The following is a 19,001-nucleotide window of genomic DNA, read 5'->3' on the forward strand; positions in this document are numbered from 1 at the left end:
GGGGTTCTCTAGGTAAGTCTATGGCTGGTTGGAGTGGTTCTCAATCAGAGGCAGGTGTTTATCGTTGTCTCTGATTGGGAACCATATTTAGGCAGCCATATTCTTTGAGTGTTTCGTGGGTGACTGTTCCTGTCTCTGTGTTAGTTTGCACCAGATAGGCTGTATAGGTTTTCGTGTTACGTTTCTTGTTTTTGTATTGTTAGTTTTTGATCATTATTAAAGATGAATCTAAATTACCACGCTGCATTTTGGTCCGACTTTCTTTCACCCGAAGAAATACGTAATAGAATCACCCACCACAACAGGACCAAGCGGCGTGGTGACAGGCAGCGACAGGAGGAGCAGCGATCACAGGACTTCTGGACTTGGCAGGAGATATTGGACGGAAAAGGACCCTGGGCACAGCCTGGAGAATATCGCCGCCCCAAAGAAGAACTGGAGGCGGCGAAAGCGGAGAGGCGCTGGTATGAGGAGGCAGCACGGCGACGCGGATGGAAGCCCAGTCAGCCCCAAAAATGTCTTGGGGGGGGGGGGTGGCTCACAGGGAGTATGGCTACACCAGGTAGGAGACCTACGCTAACTTCCTGTGCTTACCGGGGGGCTAGAGAGACCGGGCAGGCACCGTGTTATGCTGTGGTGCGCACGGTGTCTCCAGTGCGGGTGCATAGCCCGGTGCGGTACCTACCAGCTCCTCGTATCGGCCGGGCTAGAGTGGGCATCGAGCCAGGTAAGGTTGGGCAGGCTCGGTGCTCAAGAGCTCCAGTGCGCCTGCACGGCCCGGTCTATCCAGTACCACCTCCATGCATCAGCCCTCCGGTGGCAGCTCCCCGCACCAGGCTTCCTGTGCGTGTTCTCGGCCCAGTACCACCAGTGCCAGCACCACGCATCAGGCCTACAGTGCGCCTCGCCTGTCCAGCGCTGCTATAGCCTTCCTCCTCTCCAGCGCTGCTGGAGTCTCCCGCCTGTCTAGCGCTGCCAGAGCCTTCCTCTACAGGCTGCCGGAGTCTCCCGCCTGTTTAGCGCTGCCAGAGCCTTCCTCCTCTCCAGCGCTGCCGGAGTCTCCTGCCTGTTCAGCGCAGCCAGAGCTGCCAGTCTGCATGGAGCAGCCAGAGCTGCCAGTCTGCATGGAGCAGCCAGAGCTGCCAGTCTGCATGGAGCAGCCAGAGCTGCCAGTCTGCATGGAGCAGCCAGAGCTGCCAGTCTGCATGGAGCAGCCAGAGCTGCCAGTCTGCATGGAGCTGCCAGAGCTGCCAGTCTGCATGGAGCAGCCAGAGCAGCTGGATCCGCCAGTCAGCCATGATCTTCCAGATCTGCCAGTCAACCAGGATCCGCCAGTCAGCCAGGATCTTCCAGATCCGCCAGTCAGTCAGGATCTGCCAGTCAGCCAGGATCTTCCAGAACCACCAGTCAGCCAGGATCTGCCAGAGCCACCAGCCAGCCAGGATCTGCCAGATCCTACTACCTGCCTGGGCTTCCTCTCAGTACTGGGTTTCCTCTCAGTCCCGAGCTACCCCTCAGTCCCGAGCTACCCCTCAGTCCCGAGCTACCCCTCAGTCCCGAGCTACCCCATCAGTCCCGAGCTTTCCCTCAGTCCCGAGCTTCCCCTCAGTCCCGAGCTGCCCCTCAGTCCAGTGGGGTCCATGCTGAGGGTTATTAGGCCAAGGTCGGCGGTGAGGGTCGCCAATCAAAGGACTAGTTACAAAGGGACTAAGACTTTGTTGGAGTGGGGTCCACGTCCCGAGCCGGAGCCGCCACCGTGGACAGACGCCCACCCGGACCCTCCCCTATGGGTTTAGTTGTGCGGTCGGGAGTCCGCACCTTGGGGGGGGGGTTCTGTCACACCCTGGTCTTAGTATTTTGTGTTTTCTTTATTATTTTGGTCAGGCCAGGGTGTGACATGGGTTTTTTTATGTGGTGTGTTTTGTCTTGGGGTTTTAGTAGGTATTGGGATTGTGGCTTAGTGGGGTTCTCTAGGTAAGTCTATGGCTGGTTGGAGTGGTTCTCAATCAGAGGCAGGTGTTTATCGTTGTCTCTGATTGGGAACCATATTTAGGCAGCCATATTCTTTGAGTGTTTCGTGGGTGACTGTTCCTGTCTCTGTGTTAGTTTGCACCAGATAGGCTGTATAGGTTTTCGTGTTACGTTTCTTGTTTTTGTATTGTTAGTTTTTGATCATTATTAAAGATGAATCTAAATTACCACGCTGCATTTTGGTCCGACTTTCTTTCACCCGAAGAAATCCGTAATAGAATCACCCACCACAACAGGACCAAGCGGCGTGGTGACAGGCAGCGACAGGAGGAGCAGCGATCACAGGACTTCTGGACTTGGCAGGAGATATTGGACGGAAAAGGACCCTGGGCACAGCCTGGAGAATATCGCCGCCCCAAAGAAGAACTGGAGGCGGCGAAAGCGGAGAGGCGCTGGTATGAGGAGGCAGCACGGCGACGCGGATGGAAGCCCAGTCAGCCCCAAAAATGTCTTGGGGGGGGGGGGGGCGGCTCACAGGGAGTATGACTACACCAGGTAGGAGACCTACGCTAACTTCCTGTGCTTACCGGGGGGCTAGAGAGACCGGGCAGGCACCGTGTTATGCTGTGGTGCGCACGGTGTCTCCAGTGCGGGTGCATAGCCCGGTGCGGTACCTACCAGCTCCTCGTATCGGCCGGGCTAGAGTGGGCATCGAGCCAGGTAAGGTTGGGCAGGCTCGGTGCTCAAGAGCTCCAGTGCGCCTGCACGGCCCGGTCTATCCAGTACCACCTCCATGCATCAGCCCTCCGGTGGCAGCTCCCCGCACCAGGCTTCCTGTGCGTGTTCTCGGCCCAGTACCACCAGTGCCAGCACCACGCATCAGGCCTACAGTGCGCCTCGCCTGTCCAGCGCTGCTATAGCCTTCCTCCTCTCCAGCGCTGCTGGATTCTCCCGCCTGTCTAGCGCTGCCAGAGCCTTCCTCTACAGGCTGCCGGAGTCTCCCGCCTGTTTAGCGCTGCCAGAGCCTTCCTCCTCTCCAGCGCTGCCGGAGTCTCCTGCCTGTTCAGCGCAGCCAGAGCTGCCAGTCTGCATGGAGCAGCCAGAGCTGCCAGTCTGCATGGAGCAGCCAGAGCTGCCAGTCTGCATGGAGAAGCCAGAGCTGCCAGTCTGCATGGAGCAGCCAGAGCAGCTGGATCCGCCAGTCAGCCAGGATCTTCCAGATCCGCCAGTCAGCCAGGATCCGCCAGTCAGCCAGGATCTTCCAGATCCGCTAGTCAGCCAGGATCTGCCAGTCAGCCATGATCTTCCAGATCTGCCAGTCAACCAGGATCCGCCAGTCAGCCAGGATCTTCCAGATCCGCCAGTCAGTCAGGATCCGCCAGTCAGCCAGGATCTTCCAGAACCACCAGTCAGCCAGGATCTGCCAGAGCCACCAGCCAGCCAGGATCTGCCAGATCCTACTACCTGCCTGGGCTTCCTCTCAGTACTGGGTTTCCTCTCAGTCCCGAGCTACCCCTCAGTCCCGAGCTACCCCTCAGTCCCGAGCTACCCCATCAGTCCCGAGCTACCCCATCAGTCCCGAGCTTTCCCTCAGTCCCGAGCTTCCCCTCAGTCCCGAGCTGCCCCTCAGTCCAGTGGGGTCCATGGTGAGGGTTATTAGGCCAAGGTCGGCGGTGAGGGTCGCCAATCAAAGGACTAGTTACAAAGGGACTAAGACTTTGTTGGAGTGGGGTCCACGTCCCGAGCCGGAGCCGCCACCGTGGACAGACGCCCACCCGGACCCTCCCCTATGGGTTTAGTTGTGCGGTCGGGAGTCCGCACCTTGGGGGGGGGTTCTGTCACACCCTGGTCTTAGTATTTTGTGTTTTCTTTATTATTTTGGTCAGGCCAGGGTGTGACATGGGTTTTTTTTATGTGGTGTGTTTTGTCTTGGGGTTTTAGTAGGTATTGGGATTGTGGCTTAGTGGGGTTCTCTAGGTAAGTCTATGGCTGGTTGGAGTGGTTCTCAATCAGAGGCAGGTGTTTATCGTTGTCTCTGATTGGGAACCATATTTAGGCAGCCATATTCTTTGAGTGTTTCGTGGGTGACTGTTCCTGTCTCTGTGTTAGTTTGCACCAGATAGGCTGTATAGGTTTTCGTGTTACGTTTCTTGTTTTTGTATTGTTAGTTTTTGATCATTATTAAAGATGAATCTAAATTACCACGCTGCATTTTGGTCCGACTTTCTTTCACCCGAAGAAATCCGTAATAGAATCACCCACCACAACAGGACCAAGCGGCGTGGTGACAGGCAGCGACAGTAGGAGCAGCGATCACAGGACTTCTGGACTTGGCAGGAGATATTGGACGGAAAAGGACCCTGGGCACAGCCTGGAGAATATCGCCGCCCCAAAGAAGAACTGGAGGCGGCGAAAGCGGAGAGGCGCTGGTATGAGGAGGCAGCACGGCGACGCGGATGGAAGCCCAGTCAGCCCCAAAAATGTCTTGGGGGGGGGGGGTGGCTCACAGGGAGTATGACTACACCAGGTAGGAGACCTACGCTAATTTCCTGTGCTTACACAGGAGGCTAAAGAGAGCGGGCAGGCACCGTGTTATGCTGTGGTGCGCACGGTGTCTCCAGTGCGGGTGCATAGCCCGGTGCGGTTCCTACCAGCTCCTCCTATCGGCCGGGCTAGAGTGGGCATCGAGCCAGGTAAGGTTGGGCAGGCTCGGTGCTCAAGAGCTCCAGTGCGCCTGCACGGTCCGGTCTATCCAGTACCACCTCCATGCATCAGCCCTCCGGTGGCAGCTCCCCGCACCAGGCTTCCTGTGCGTGTTCTCGGCCCAGTACCACCAGTGCCAGCACCACGCATCAGGCCTACAGTGCGCCTCGCCTGTCCAGCGCTGCTATAGCCTTCCTCCTCTCCAGCGCTGCTGGAGTCTCCCGCCTGTCTAGCGCTGCCAGAGCCTTCCTCTACAGGCTGCCGGAGTCTCCCGCCTGTTCAGCGCAGTCAGAGCCTTCCTCCTCTCCAGCACTGTCGGAGTCTCCCGCCTGTTTAGCGCTGCCAGAGCCTTCCTCCTCTCCAGCGCTGCCGGAGTCTCCTGCCTGTTCAGCGCAGCCAGAGCTGCCGTCTGCATGGAGCAGCCAGAGCTGCCAGTCTGCATGGAGCAGCCAGAGCTACCAGTCTGCATGGAGCAGCCAGAGCTGCCAGTCTGCATGGAGCTGCCAGAGCTGCCAGTCTGCATGGAGCAGCCAGAGCAGCTGGATCCGCCAGTCAGCCAGGATCTTCCAGATCCGCCAGTCAGCCAGGATCCGCCAGTCAGCCAGGATCTTCCAGATCCGCTAGTCAGCCAGGATCCGCCAGTCAGCCATGATCTTCCAGATCTGCCAGTCAACCAGGATCCGCCAGTCAGCCAGGATCTTCCAGATCCGCCAGTCAGTCAGGATCCGCCAGTCAGCCAGGATCTTCCAGAACCACCAGTCAGCCAGGATCTGCCAGAGCCACCAGCCAGCCAGGATCTGCCAGATCCTACTACCTGCCTAGGCTTCCTCTCAGTACTGGGTTTCCTCTCAGTCCCGAGCTACCCCTCAGTCCCGAGCTACCCCTCAGTCCCGAGCTACCCCTCAGTCCCGAGCTACCCCTCAGTCCCGAGCTACCCCTCAGTCCCGAGCTACCCCTCAGTCCGAGCTACCCCTCAATCCTGAGCTACCCCTCAATCCTGAGCTACCCCTCAGTCCCGAGCTACCCCTCAGTCCCGAGCTGCCCCTCAGTCCAGTGGGGTCCATGGTGAGGGTTATTAGGCCAAGGTCAGCGGCGAGGGTCGCCAATCAAAGGACTAGTTACAAAGGGACTAAGACTTTGTTGGAGTGGGGTCCACGTCCCGAGCCGGAGCCGCCACCGGGGACAGACGCCCACCCGGACCCTCCCCTATGGGTTTAGTTGTGCGGTCGGGAGTCCGCACCTTGGGGGGGGGGGGGTTCTGTCACACCCTGGTCTTAGTATTTTGTGTTTTCTTTATTATTTTGGTCAGGCCAGGGTGTGACATGGGTTTTTTTATGTGGTGTGTTTTGTCTTGGGGTTTTAGTAGGTATTGGGATTGTGGCTTAGTGGGGTTCTCTAGGTAAGTCTGTGGCTGGTTGGAATGGTTCTCAATCAGAGGCAGGTGTTTATCGTTGTCTCTGATTGGGAACCATATTTAGGCAGCCATATTCTTTGAGTGTTTCGTGGGTGATTGTTCCTGTCTCTGTGTTAGTTTGCACCAGATAGGCTGTATAGGTTTTCATGTTACGTTTCTTGTTTTTGTATTGTTCGTTTTTTATCATTATTAAAGATGAATCTAAATTACCACGCTGCATTTTGGTCCGACTTTCTTTCACCCGAAGAAAACCGTAACAGGCCCATCTATGTTTAATATAATAAACAGCTCCCTATCCACCGGATGTGTACCAAACTCACTAAAAGTGGCAGTAAAAAAAAAAAAAAAGCCAAACCTTGACCCAGAAAAACAAAAAAACTAATGGCCTATATGAAATCTCCCATTCCTCTCACTGCCTTCCTGAAGACCAACAATATTTACCAAACGCTTCAGTCTGGTTTTAGACCCTATCATAGCACTGAGACTGCACTCGTGAATGTGGTAAATTACCTTTTAATCTGGATCTGACAATTCATCTTGATGGTTGTACAGTCATTGCAAATAAAACTGTGAAGGTCCTCGGTGTTACTCTGGACCCTGATCGCTCTTTTGATTAGACTATTGCAGTGCTCTACTTTCCGGCTTCCCAGATACAGCATTAAATAATCTTCAGTTTGTGCTAAACACGGCTGCTAGAATCTTGACTAGAACCCCCCCAAAATGTCATATTACTCCAGTGCTAGCCTCACTACACTGGCTTCCTGTTAAGGCTAGGGCTGATTTCAAGGTTTTACTGCTAACCTAAAAAGCATTACATGGGCTTGCTCCTACTTATCTTTCTGATTTTGTCCTGCCGTACATACCTACTCGTACGCTATGGTCACAAGACGCAGGCCTCCTTATTGTCCCTAGAATCTCTAAGCAAACAGCTGGAGGCAGGGCTTTCTCCAATAGAGCTCAATTTTTATGGAATGGCCTGCCTATCGATGTGAGAGATGCAGACTGTCTCGACCTTTAAGTCTTTATTGAAGACTCATCTTTTCAGTAGGTCCTATGATTGAGTGTAGTCTGGCCCAGGGGTGTGAAGGTGAATGGAAAGGCACTGGAGCAACGAACCGCCCTTGCTGTCTCTGCCTTGCTGTCTCTGCCTGGGCCCCCCACGGGGGAGATCTTTGTGGGCTATACTCGGACTTGTCTTAGGGTAGTAAGTTGAAGATATCCCTCTAGTGGTGTGGGGGCTGTGCAAAGTGGGTGGAGTTATATCCTGCCTGGTTGGCCCTTTCTGGGGGTATCGTCGGGCGAGGCCACAGTGTCTCCCGACCCGTCCTGTCTCAGCCTCCAGTATTTATGGTACAATAGTTTATGTGTCGGGGGCTAGGGTCAGTCTGTTATATCTGGAGTATTTCTCCTGTCTTATCCAGTGTCCTGTGTGAATTTAAGTATGCTCTCTCTAATTCTCTCTCTCTCTGTCTCTCTCTTTGTCTCTCTGTCTCTCTCTTTCTCTCTCTCTCTCAGAGGACCTCAGCCCTAGGACCATGCCTCAACACTACCTGGCCTGATGACTCCTTGCTTTCCCCAGTCCACCTGGTCGTGCTGCTGCTCCAGTTTCAACTGTTCTGCGTGTGGCTATGGAACACTGACCTGTTCACCGGAAGTGCTACCTTGTCCCGGACCTGCTGTTTTCGACTCTCTCTACCGCACCTGCTGTCTCTAACTCTGAATGATCGGCTATGAAAAACCAACTGACATTTACTTCTGAGGTGCTGACCTGTTGCATCCTCTACAACCACTGTGATTATTATTATTATTTGACCCTGCTGGTCATCTATGAACGTTTGAATATCTTCGCCATGTACACCATGCACTGTTATAATCTCAACCTGGCACACCCAGAAGAGGACTGGCCACCCCTCAGAACCGGGTTCCTCTCTTGTTTTCTCCCTAGGTTCCTGCCTTTCTAGGGAGTTATTCCTAGCCACCGTGCTTCTACATCTGCATTTTGGGGTTTTAGGCTGGGTTTCGGTATAGCACTTTGTGTCATCGGCTGATGTAAAAAGGGCTTTATAAATTAAATTAGATTGATTGATTGATTGGCTAATGACTTCTCCAAAAGAAAATTGGAGTCAGGAGTTTGCTAACTTGGAGTCCAATCAATGAGACAAGATTGGAGATTTTGGTTAGAGCTGCCCCTCACTACAAAAAACTCACAAAATCTGAGTTTGCTATTCACAAGAATCATTGCCTGATGTGAACCATGCCTCAAACAAAATAGATCTCAGAAGACCCAAGATTAAGAATTGTTGACTTGCATAAACCTGGAAAAGGTTACAAAAATATCTTTAAAAGCCTTGATGTTCATCAGTCCACATTAAAACAAATTGTATATAAATGGAGAAAGTTCAGCACTGTTGCTACTCTCCCTAGGAGTGGCCATCCTGCAAAGATGACTGCAAGAGCACAGCACAGAATGCCCAATGAGGTTAAGTAGTATCCCAGAGTGTCAGTTAAAGACTTACAGAAATCACTGGAACATGCTAACATCTCTGTTGACGAGTCCACGATCTGTAAAACAAGAATGGTGTTCATGGGGGGACACCACAACAGAAGCCACTGCTGTCCACAAAAAAACATTGCTGCACATCTGAAGTTTGCAAAAGAGCATTTGGATGTTCCAAAAAATTCTGTCGACAGATTAAACTAAAGTTGAGTTGTTTGGAAGGATGGAACACACAGCACTATGTGTGGAGAAAAAAGGCACAGCACACCAACATCAAAACCTCATCCCAACTGTAAACTATGGTGGAAGGAGCATCATGGTTTGGGGCTGCTTTGTTGCCTTAGTGCCTGGACAGCTTGATATCATCGACGGAAAAATGAATTCCCAAGTTTATCAAGACATTTTGCAGGAGAATGTAAGGCTATCTGTCTGTGAATTGAATCTCAACAGGAGTTGGGTGATGCAACATGACAATGACCCAAAACACAGAAGTAAATCAACAATTAAATGGCTTCAACAGAAGAAAATATGCCTTCTGGAGTGGCCCAGTCAGAGTCCTGCCCTCAACCCTATTGAGATGCTGTGGCATGACCTCGAGAGTGGTTCACACTAGACATCCCAAGAATATTGTTGAACTGAAACAGTTTTGTAAAGAGGAATGGTCCAAACTTTCTCCTGACCATTGTGCAGGTCTGATCTGCAACTACAGAAAACATTTGGCTGAGGTTATTGCTGCCAAAGGATGGTCAACCAGTTATTAAATCCAAGGGTTCACATACTTTTTGCACCCTGCACTGTGAATGTTTACATGGGGTGTTCAATAAAGACATGAAAACGTATAATTGTTTGTGTGTTATTAGTTAAGGCAGACTGTGTTTGTCTATTGTTGTGACTTAGATGAAGATAAGATCACATTTGATGACCAATTTATGCAGAAATACAGGTAATTCCAAAGGGTTCACATACTTTCCCTTGCCACTGTATACTGTAGCCAAGAAAGTAATACTAAGTGTATGTTGTGTAGTAAGCTGTTAGTAGCCCATGTGCCTCACCCTAATAATTTGGTCCCTTTCCCCCCTCATAACTTAGCCTACTGTTCTGACTTGGTGGTGCACATGTAGCCTATAGCCTGTTTTCGAGAAATGTAGTCATCACATTTTGTAAGAGCTTTAATTTTCTGCTTATATGCCCCCTTTATTTATCATACAGCTTTGACTTGGTGTACAGGGAAAATACTGTAAGAACGGCCCATGTTCTGAATTCTGTCACTGTACATTTCAAAAGTGCTGAACAAATAATTATATTGATTAACGTCTGTCCTAGCTCGGATTGCCTCTTATCCGCTCATTTTCCCCTTATGCCATAGTTTGCACATCTCAATTGTCAGTAGACCCCCATTTGTTTATGCAAGTCAGCAATATCAGTTATGTTTTTTTTAAAAGGCAGTAAATGAGGCTGAATGAACTGTTTCGCTGTTAGACAATGCTCCTTGATAGCCAGGTGTAGCGGTGGTAAGGATTAACTCCATGGTGCTGAAAAGAAAGCTCTGCTGTTGGGACAACAATTTGTGGGCACCATTTGTCACCGTTACTGTGTAATTAATGTATTGTTTTAGTGTTGTGTAGTGACTTTGCTGGCATGCATCAAATACATATATATATATATATATATATATATGTATATATATTATTTTTTTTGCCCCACCAAGATGTACATGCTAAAATTCCCCTGATGTGTTTTACTATCTCCTGCCTTAGTATACAGTAGGCTCTGAGATTAAATATGCTATGATGTCGGCTCCTATCACAAAGCAATACTGTAGCCTACCCATGATGTTCATTGTATTATGCTGCTTTGTGATCTCCTAACCAACGGTAAATGCATCTGTTAGGCCTACATTTTAATGTTTTTATTAGCCCTACCATTATTAGAATTCCCGTGCATTAAAACGCCTCAATTCTCCCCTTTAAATAACAATATTTGCTTGCAGTACAGTTGATCAACCACTAGAAGTTATGTGTTCTGCGTTCTCTGCATGAGTGAGTGCACGTAGTAGATGGACCGTAGAGATCACAGTAGTAAGGCACACAAAAAATGCAGGAGGCGGGAACAGTAAATAAATAAGCCAGTGCCCAGCGCCGGTGGATGCTCAGCGCAACAAGTTCGCTTGTTAGTCAGCCCGAAATGTAATCTACTCGGTGCTCCTGCCTTTGTGTTTGACAGCTCGACAACTCTGACAACCGCTTTTCCCCTCTTCCAGTCTTGTCTACCATTTTCCCTTTACCCACGGACTTCTTCCTTTAGAGTACGATTAGGTGGACGGACATTCGACCTAATTTCTCTTCCCCGAGTCCGCCGCGGAAATGATATACTCGACAGCGTATCTACCCAGTTTCCACGGTAGGTTCTTATCCATGTCGAGACCGCAGACAGGGTCAACGAGAGGCAGATTTATTTCTGCCTCGCGTTCCTGTCACTGTATTTATTTACCCGTTATTTTACAAGATAGACAAGTTAATTGGTTAATATGACCGACGGTTGAAGGTAATGAACAGGTAGGTGATTCAAGTCGGACAGTAACATTATTATTATGTTATTACATAACGGATAGGTTAGTGCTTGGCCATTCAATTATCTATTTGAGTGACATAATGCATTTCTTCGACACTCCTGCCACTGTGCTGTGGTAGTCGATGCACTCATCCTGTCATTCGTCCGTGCCAACTTTGTGCACTGTTCCTCTAGGACAATGGAAAAAGGTGTGCAGAGAGAGATTTCCAGTGTGCTGACAATGTGAAATCATGGCAGCTAAAATAGACTTGCTCGGTTCTCAGTAGTTTCTACTTTGGGAATGGAAACTTGTCACCCAGCACATGATAGCACATGATGTTCCACTCATGGCTATGTCGGATATGTGGTTGGGTTATTATGATTCGTTTAGCCAACAGCCCCATGTACGTTTAGTGTCTGTCTGAAAGGTAATGACATGCGTTTTTCTAATGGTTCGTGTCAAACGGGTCATGCAATTCCAGAGAGTGGTTAATAATTAGACACAAGTGCGTTTGAATCCATTTGGCATACTTTTGTATATGTAGTGTAGCTTCCTCTCTGATCTCCATGCAACCACTCATAGACTGAACCACGTGATTATTATTCGCCCCATCTGACACAATGTATCATCCAGCTGCAACATGTAGCCTAGTGCTCCCTTGGGCTTGCGTATTATGAAAGACTTCAAATAAATCGTGTTGACGGCATTGAAAAACCATCCTGTGGCTTTTTCCAAATACCGCGGTGTGCTGTATGTCGCCCAAGCCTATCACACAATACCAATTACAGCCATCACAATTGTAAAGCTCTCTTTATTGAAAGGTTAAACAGGTTAACATTGCCTATGGCCCAACCTCTATTATGAGTGTCTGAAAGAGATGGATCAATTATTATGTCCCATTTATAATGGGGAATAGTCCGTTTTATTGTACTTGTATTGGAAATGAAAGGTGCTAATTGAGCACTACAGGCTATGTTTGGCCAGCCTAATATTCTGAAGTGAAGTAGGTTGGGAGCTTCAAAGAGAACCCATTTATAAAACTGTGGACACGGCTCTCGGCAGCGAGGTAATTTACATCTCAAGGTTCTGTATCCGCTCGTGTTGTAGATATAACGGCTGTCTGAAAGTCGAAGTTGGACAGAACAGCCTCGACTAAACCAAACAGTAAAATTGACTTTGTGGGCGAAGATATTACTTTACTAGTAAATGATTGAATTCATTACTACTGACATTGGATCATGTGGATACATTCCTCATTGCTTGCCATGCAACTTCCTTAGACCTATCCACCACACAATGCCCCCTGTCTATTGGTATGCATCTCCCATAATGACTGATTTACTGTGTGGCCTGGTGTGATGTTGTTTACAGTTTCCGGTCCACTAGGCTGAAGCCAAAATCTTTATCTAGGGGGAAATGGTTCCCCTCCACAGAGTTTGAGACAGGCACACTGTGGCCGTTTCCCCTAGAGTTGTTTGGAATGGACTCCTCGTTTGGGGACAGGGAGCACTGAAGGGATGAGATCACTCAGGGACACTTTTAAAACAAGAGACCCATTGAGGAGGTTTAGAAGCATTCTGGCTCTGATTTGGGGTCAGTAGCAGCACTACACAATATAACTGTTTGTGTTTGTTTAGTTGTAAAACCGCCGCCCCTTGAATGTCTTTTGGACCCCTAAAGTTACTACTTACTCGTTAGAACTCCCAAAGAGCAGCCATGATCTATCGTTCAGGTGAGCAACTACTTTATTTTTGTCTTCTGGGGGCAACAAGTTATGACGGAAGAGAAGCTGCATGTGTCCAACTATAGTTGAACAAACAAATGGCCTACCAAATGTTGGAAATTTGGTATAAAGCCTCGTTTGTTCCTTTAGTCTAATTTGGTAAATATTTTCTAAACTCTTCTTGAACTGCGCCGTAGGTTAAGTGCTTGTAAAGTAAGCTTTTCACGGTATTGTCTGCACTTGTTGTGTTATAATACGGCCTACCAAATGTCGGAAATGATCAGCAGAAACTTTTCTAAAATAGGGGTGAAAGTAGCCAGTAGGCTTTACAGTCCAGTACGGAGTCTCAGCAAAATCCATGATTATGGAATTATTATGGTGGATTTAACTGCGGCAGGTGCCCTACTTTTCAAAGTGATTTGTTTGACAATCAGATGAAAACATCACACAACAACCATGATATGCGAAACTGAGCCTGCGCAGACCACACAAAAACAACAGTAACTGCGCTAAGATGTTTACATGCAACAGTATCCCGTCTAAGACCAGGCATCTTATCCGGGTTTCTCATAACCGGGATACAAGCTTTTTTGGGGGGTTATTGGGATATGATGTTTATATGCGTCAAACTCAAAAGCAGAATATTTGAGTATCCTGAATAATAATGGGATATTGGTGTGCATGTAAATGTGGTCAGTGGCCACCATAATACCATGCAAGTTATAATCAGCCAGTAAAGACATATCTTGAAATAAACATGGACATTAATCCGATTGGTATTTGACCGTTAACTTGCAGTGTTGATGGAGTTGTTGTAGCTTGCTTGCTAGCTTATTCCATCCCCATACACCATGCTAAATCCAAGTGGGCCAGTTTGTTTTGCATGGCACGTTTTTAAAAATCATCTACTAGCAACATAACATGACAAAACTCTTTGGGCACTTTAGTACCTACTTCCCCGATTCGCCTCCATCACCGAAGCCACCAGCAGGCTGTTCCTTTCTTGACTTCAAAGCCGCAGTGTATTGTTGGTATATGAGTTTTTTTGATAAATGTAATTCAAATTGTGAAAACAGAAGTCTTTTTTTTATAAACTTTTGCGCAAAAAAAAAAAAATGTTTGAAGGAATATAATCAGTCGACGTTGTTTTAGATGTGTGGAATATATATTGTGCAACCTTTCCTTTAACAGCACAAGTGAGGCTGGATTATTGATAAAATCTCTGAATTAAATATACTTTTGAACATCCAGTGGTTGTTTTTAATATTGTATCTAGATTATTTTTAACCATCATCTCAATGCTAGCCTGGTCCTAGATGTCTGTCGATCTCTGTGGGACAATGACCATGGGAGTTGGCAAGACAGCACACACAGATCTGGGACCAGGCCATCTCAGTGCACGTTACTCTGATCCTGGCGGAGCTAGGACGCCAGACAGCACACACAGATCTGGGACCAGGCCATCTCAGTGCACGTTACTCTGATCCTGGCGGAGCTAGGACGCCAGACAGCACACACAGATCTGGGACCAGGCCATCTCAGTGCACGTTACTCTGATCCTGGCGGAGCTAGGACGCCAGACAGCACACACAGATCTGGGACCAGGCCATCTCAGTGCACGTTACTCTGATCCTGGCGGAGCTAGGACGCCAGACAGCACACACAGATCTGGGACCAGGCCATCTCAGTGCACGTTACTCTGATCCTGGCGGAGCTAGGACGCCAGAGAGCCAGTCAGTCACCAAGGGGCTTACTGAACTTCAGAGAACATGACGCTTTGAATAAAAGTGGGAAGAGAAGAGCATGTTTCGCAGATGAAACCAGGAGATACCTGGTCTGGGGAGTCACCGGGCATTCACCTACACTGACCTCAGATCCAGTTCTTCCTACCTGACTGGCAAATTAGGAGAAAGTTCAAGAAAGGACAGATGGAGAGAGCAAAGTTGTGTAACTAATAAAATGAAAATCTTACCAAGCACAGAATAAACACAGAGTGTACAAAACATTATGAACACCTTCCTAATATTGAGTTGCACCCCCTTTTGCTCTCAGAACAGCCTCAATTAGTCTGGGCATGGACTCTAGAATGTGTCAAGCGTCCCACAGGGATGCTGACCCATGTTGTCACCAATGCTTCCCACAGTTGTGTCAAGTTGGCCGGATGTCCTTTGGGTGGTGGACCATTCTTGATACACACAGGAAACTGTTGATTAAAGTGGATGTAACAAGTGACATCAATAAGAGATCATAGCTTTCACCTGGATTCACCTGGTCAGTCTGTCATGGAAAGAGTTCCTAATGTTTTGTACACTCAGTGTATCCAGGACCTCTGCACCAGGCAGTGTCAGAGGAAGGCCCCAAAAATGGTCAGTCATAGACTGTTCTCTCTACTACTGCATGGCAAGCGCTACCGGAGTGCCAAGTCTAGGACAAAAAAGCTTCTCAACAGTTTTTACCCCCAAGCCATAAGATTCCTGAACAGGTAATCAAATGGCTACCCAGACTATATGCATTGTGTGCCCCCCCTAACCACTCTTTCATGCTGCTGCTACTCTCTGTTCATCATATATGCATAGTCACTTTAACTATACATTCATGTACATACTACCTCAATTTGCCCGACCAACCAGTGCCCCCCCCCGCACATTGGCTAACCGGGCTATCTGCATTGAGTCCCACTACCCGCCAACCCCTCTATCATATATGCATAGTCACTTTAACCATATCTACATGTACATACTACCTCAATCAGCCCGACTAACCGATGTCTGTATGTAGCCTCGCTACTGTTATAGCCTCGCTACGCTACTGTTGTTTTATTTCTTTACTTACCTATTGTTCACCTAATACCTTTTTTGCACTGTTGGTTAGAGCCTGTAAGTAAGCATTTCACTGTAAGGTCTACACCTATTGTATTCGGGGCACGTGACAAGTAAACTTTGATTTGATTTCTCAAAGGGGAATGCGTTGCTGTAAGCCGTGTATCCTGATTAAATCCGAAGGGAACAGACAGGTGCAGGCACAGACAAGTTGAATGATAGTTTGTTAATGCTAGGGATGTAACAAATTAAAAAAATTAAACCGCCATTTAAAAAAAATTGGTTTTCCACATGAATTCACAATGCAGCTGCGTTTCTGCCAGCAACAGTTTGGGCCTCCCGGTGCGTCCCTTTCAGGTGGTTAAGCATTGAACCTGTACTACCATTACCTCAATTCCACCTAGAAAAGTTTGCATTTCGTTCTCATTTACCTTCTCAAAGTATTGTCATACAGGACTTCACCGGTGTCTCTTGCCTTTTTCTGACATTTTCCCAACTGTTACCGACACTGACGTAGAGGTGGAGAGTCGACTCCAATTGAATTGATTTCTCGACTCCTTTCATGCTGACTCCCGGTGTAAACTCTAATTTCTGAGTGTCAAGATTCGATTCCCGCTAGGACTCCACTTCAACAATTCAGTATTTTTGGAACGGAGGAGACGGATTAGTTGCCGTACTTCCGAAAACGGAAACACGTGCATCTTTCATAGCGAGCTAGCGAGGGATGGAGAGAGAGAGGGGAGGGGCCACAAGTATAGGCAGGTAGACCAGTGACCGAGTCAGAACTGTGTACGAGGCCCATCTATGGACAATCAAAAGCTGGTTCTCGCAATGGACAGCTGTATCTGTTGTTTGGCTTGCAATGTCTCGCAACTTCAGTCAAGCAGGGCCTATCATCAGTGAATAGGCCAGGATGTTAAGATGCAACACTTTGCTCTCCCAGTCACACAGAGTATCTGCGTAAGTGCAGGTGGTTTATTGGTTGATTTGGCCTTGTGTGTGGAGATCTAGGAGAGTGTCTAAGCACGGCTTTATCGATCGCAGCTTCCACAGTCATGTTGCTGGTGATGCAGGTTAACTGACTTGCCTAGTTAAATATAAAAAAAGTTAAAAAAATAATATCGCTGAGTCTACATTTAAATTACGCATCTTTCCCTTTATAGCCTATCGTCTAGTTAGGCTAAAAAATTGAAAATAATATGTTTTGTGATAATGGCACTGTGTTTTTCGTTTAGGAATTTTTCTTAACGTTAAGGATCCCAATTTCGTTTCAAAGTTGTAATGTTCACACCCCTAGTTCCTGTATCGTAGTGATCACACTTCATTGGTCACTCATCAACCTGCATCAGGGAGCTGCGATCGATAAAGCCGTGCTTAGACACTCTCCTAGATCTCCACACTCAAGGCCAAATGAACCAATAAACCACCTTCTCCCTACGCCACTGTGATTAGAGAAGAGAAATGGGGATGAGACTAATTAGATCTATTTATGTTCCCAGCCACATCACAGGAAATGGGTTTCCAAGAATCAGGGAGCCATGGAAACCGTAGTCGTGGTTTGTCTCGATGGAGCTTGTACCTGTCTTCTCAGGCAGTGTGTGTGTGAACTCCGCAGCTGTTGCAGATAGGATCACGTCAGGAGATGGGTGAAAAGGGTGGCCCTGGAGCGAAAGGAAGGGAACAGAGAGGCGTCAACTCTTCTTAAAGATGCTGTCCGGGATCTTAAGCACTTACTTCATAACATTTTGTACGGAACATTTCATACGAAATGGATGGCGTAGTACACGATTGTGCACAATTTTCGAGGGACCTGTTTTCGCTTGTGAGCACTACTTCCAAAACTACTGGGTGACAATATACAAAAGGCTCTGGAGCATCACTTCAATGACAGCTGAAGCCGACAGGAACAGGAAACCAGATACACGTATATAGTACGACAACAGACTGACATATATTTTTCACATCTTATCCCATTTTTTTACTCTGAAATACATTTCTGCACATTCACTCTACTATTTCTATCTACTATATCAACACTATCAGAATTCTGTTCCTATGTATTTATTTTTTCTGTTTAGCACAGTTTTAAATTGTGACTCCCTTTTGAAGGCATTCGTGTTTGTCTAAGGGAACGGAAAGGCTACACTTGCTCACAGATGGTTCGTTTCGCAAACCCTCTCAAGGTCCTCTGTTTTGTGTGCTACCTGACCTTTCGCGAGTTAACCTGCACTCCTCATATAGCCCAGGCTGTGTTTGCACCGGGTTTCTATCGGTTGACCATTAAACGAGGTGTCTCCTCATGTCCACTTTAGAACTCGGTAACGAGAAGAAGGAAAAAGCCCGACTCGAATGGCCTTTTCTCAGGCTGTTGCCATGGCGACTGAGAGAGGAAAATACCTGCGTGCATAGCGGCCGTACGTGACTGTGTGGCAGAGTGAGATTTTGCAAGCACTGGGGACAAAAGGAAGCCCACTGACAATATGTGTCCAACACTGTCACGGAACTGCCAAGAGCTTTTTTGTTGTTGTGTGGTGATGCGTTTGGTCTTTGGTCGAGGGAAGAAGCCTTTGTCTATCCATAGTGCAGGGCCACTGGACAGAGAATAACGAGCCAGGCCTGGCATGCAGTAGAGAGTAAGTTCCTTATATTGCTCCGTTCTCTTTTCACTGCCATTATTAAAAAAACGTTGCCCTCCCGAAACGTGTTGGTGGCCCTGTAATCTAACCTCATCGTCTCCTGTATTATTTCCCTCCAACAATAAGATCACTATTCCGTCTCGTTTGGCCGTTTCTCTATCTTTGAGGTCGTGGGGATATAAAACTCCCTTTGTGTCCGGACAGTCCGGGTGGGTAGTGTCTGGTGCCAACTCTACCCCATGGCAGTCCCGACTCCCGTCACATTGCAGCTAAAGAAAACACAATGCCAGCTAGTCCTCCGGACCAGCCCTGTGCTTTTCCCTGAGCTGCATTTTGGACACCCTCCAAATGGCACAATGATCTCTTCTTCAGTGTCATTGGGTGAGGCAGCATTGGTGAGGATTGGGAACCTGGCAAGGTATAATTGACTAAGTACAGAATACAGAATATGGGGTTGATAGACCTAGAGCTGCGAATGCCTCGTCTGCCCTGGTTAAAGTAGGGCTGATCCAGCCCTTTGAATTCGAATGTGAGCGTAGTTACTTACTTTTCACATTGAATCGTGTGTGTGTGTGTGCATTTTGTCATTCTCTCATCTCATAAGGCTCACACATACAGACTCATCAACCTAGTTACTTTTGGCAACTCATTGTGTCTTTGCTGCTTCTCCGTTTGCTGCCACCACAC

At 48.1% G+C, this 19,001-nt stretch overlaps 1 protein-coding gene and 1 long non-coding RNA gene across 3 annotated transcripts in view; one reads left to right on the forward strand and one right to left on the reverse strand.

Moving 5' to 3' along the window:
• LOC149985155 (uncharacterized) overlaps window positions 1–19,001 on the reverse strand; it is a 176,124-nt gene that overhangs the window by 12,259 nt on the left and 144,864 nt on the right. The gene's annotated exons all lie outside the window — the stretch shown is intronic.
• The window catches only part of gramd2ab (GRAM domain containing 2Ab), a 57,186-nt gene continuing 48,767 nt past the window's right edge, over window positions 10,583–19,001 (forward strand). Inside the window, exon 1 of one of the 2 annotated variants that reach the window (XM_021565661.3) lies at window positions 10,583–10,985. The gene's annotated coding sequence lies outside the window, so the exon portion shown is untranslated. The remainder of the gene's footprint in view (window positions 10,986–19,001) is intronic. The other variant, XM_090202571.1, reaches the window with a different exon arrangement.

The sequence above is a fragment of the Oncorhynchus mykiss genome, chromosome 2 (genome assembly GCF_057628025.1).
Source record: "Oncorhynchus mykiss isolate SJ-2025 chromosome 2, ASM5762802v1, whole genome shotgun sequence".
Lineage (NCBI taxonomy): Eukaryota > Metazoa > Chordata > Actinopteri > Salmoniformes > Salmonidae > Oncorhynchus > Oncorhynchus mykiss.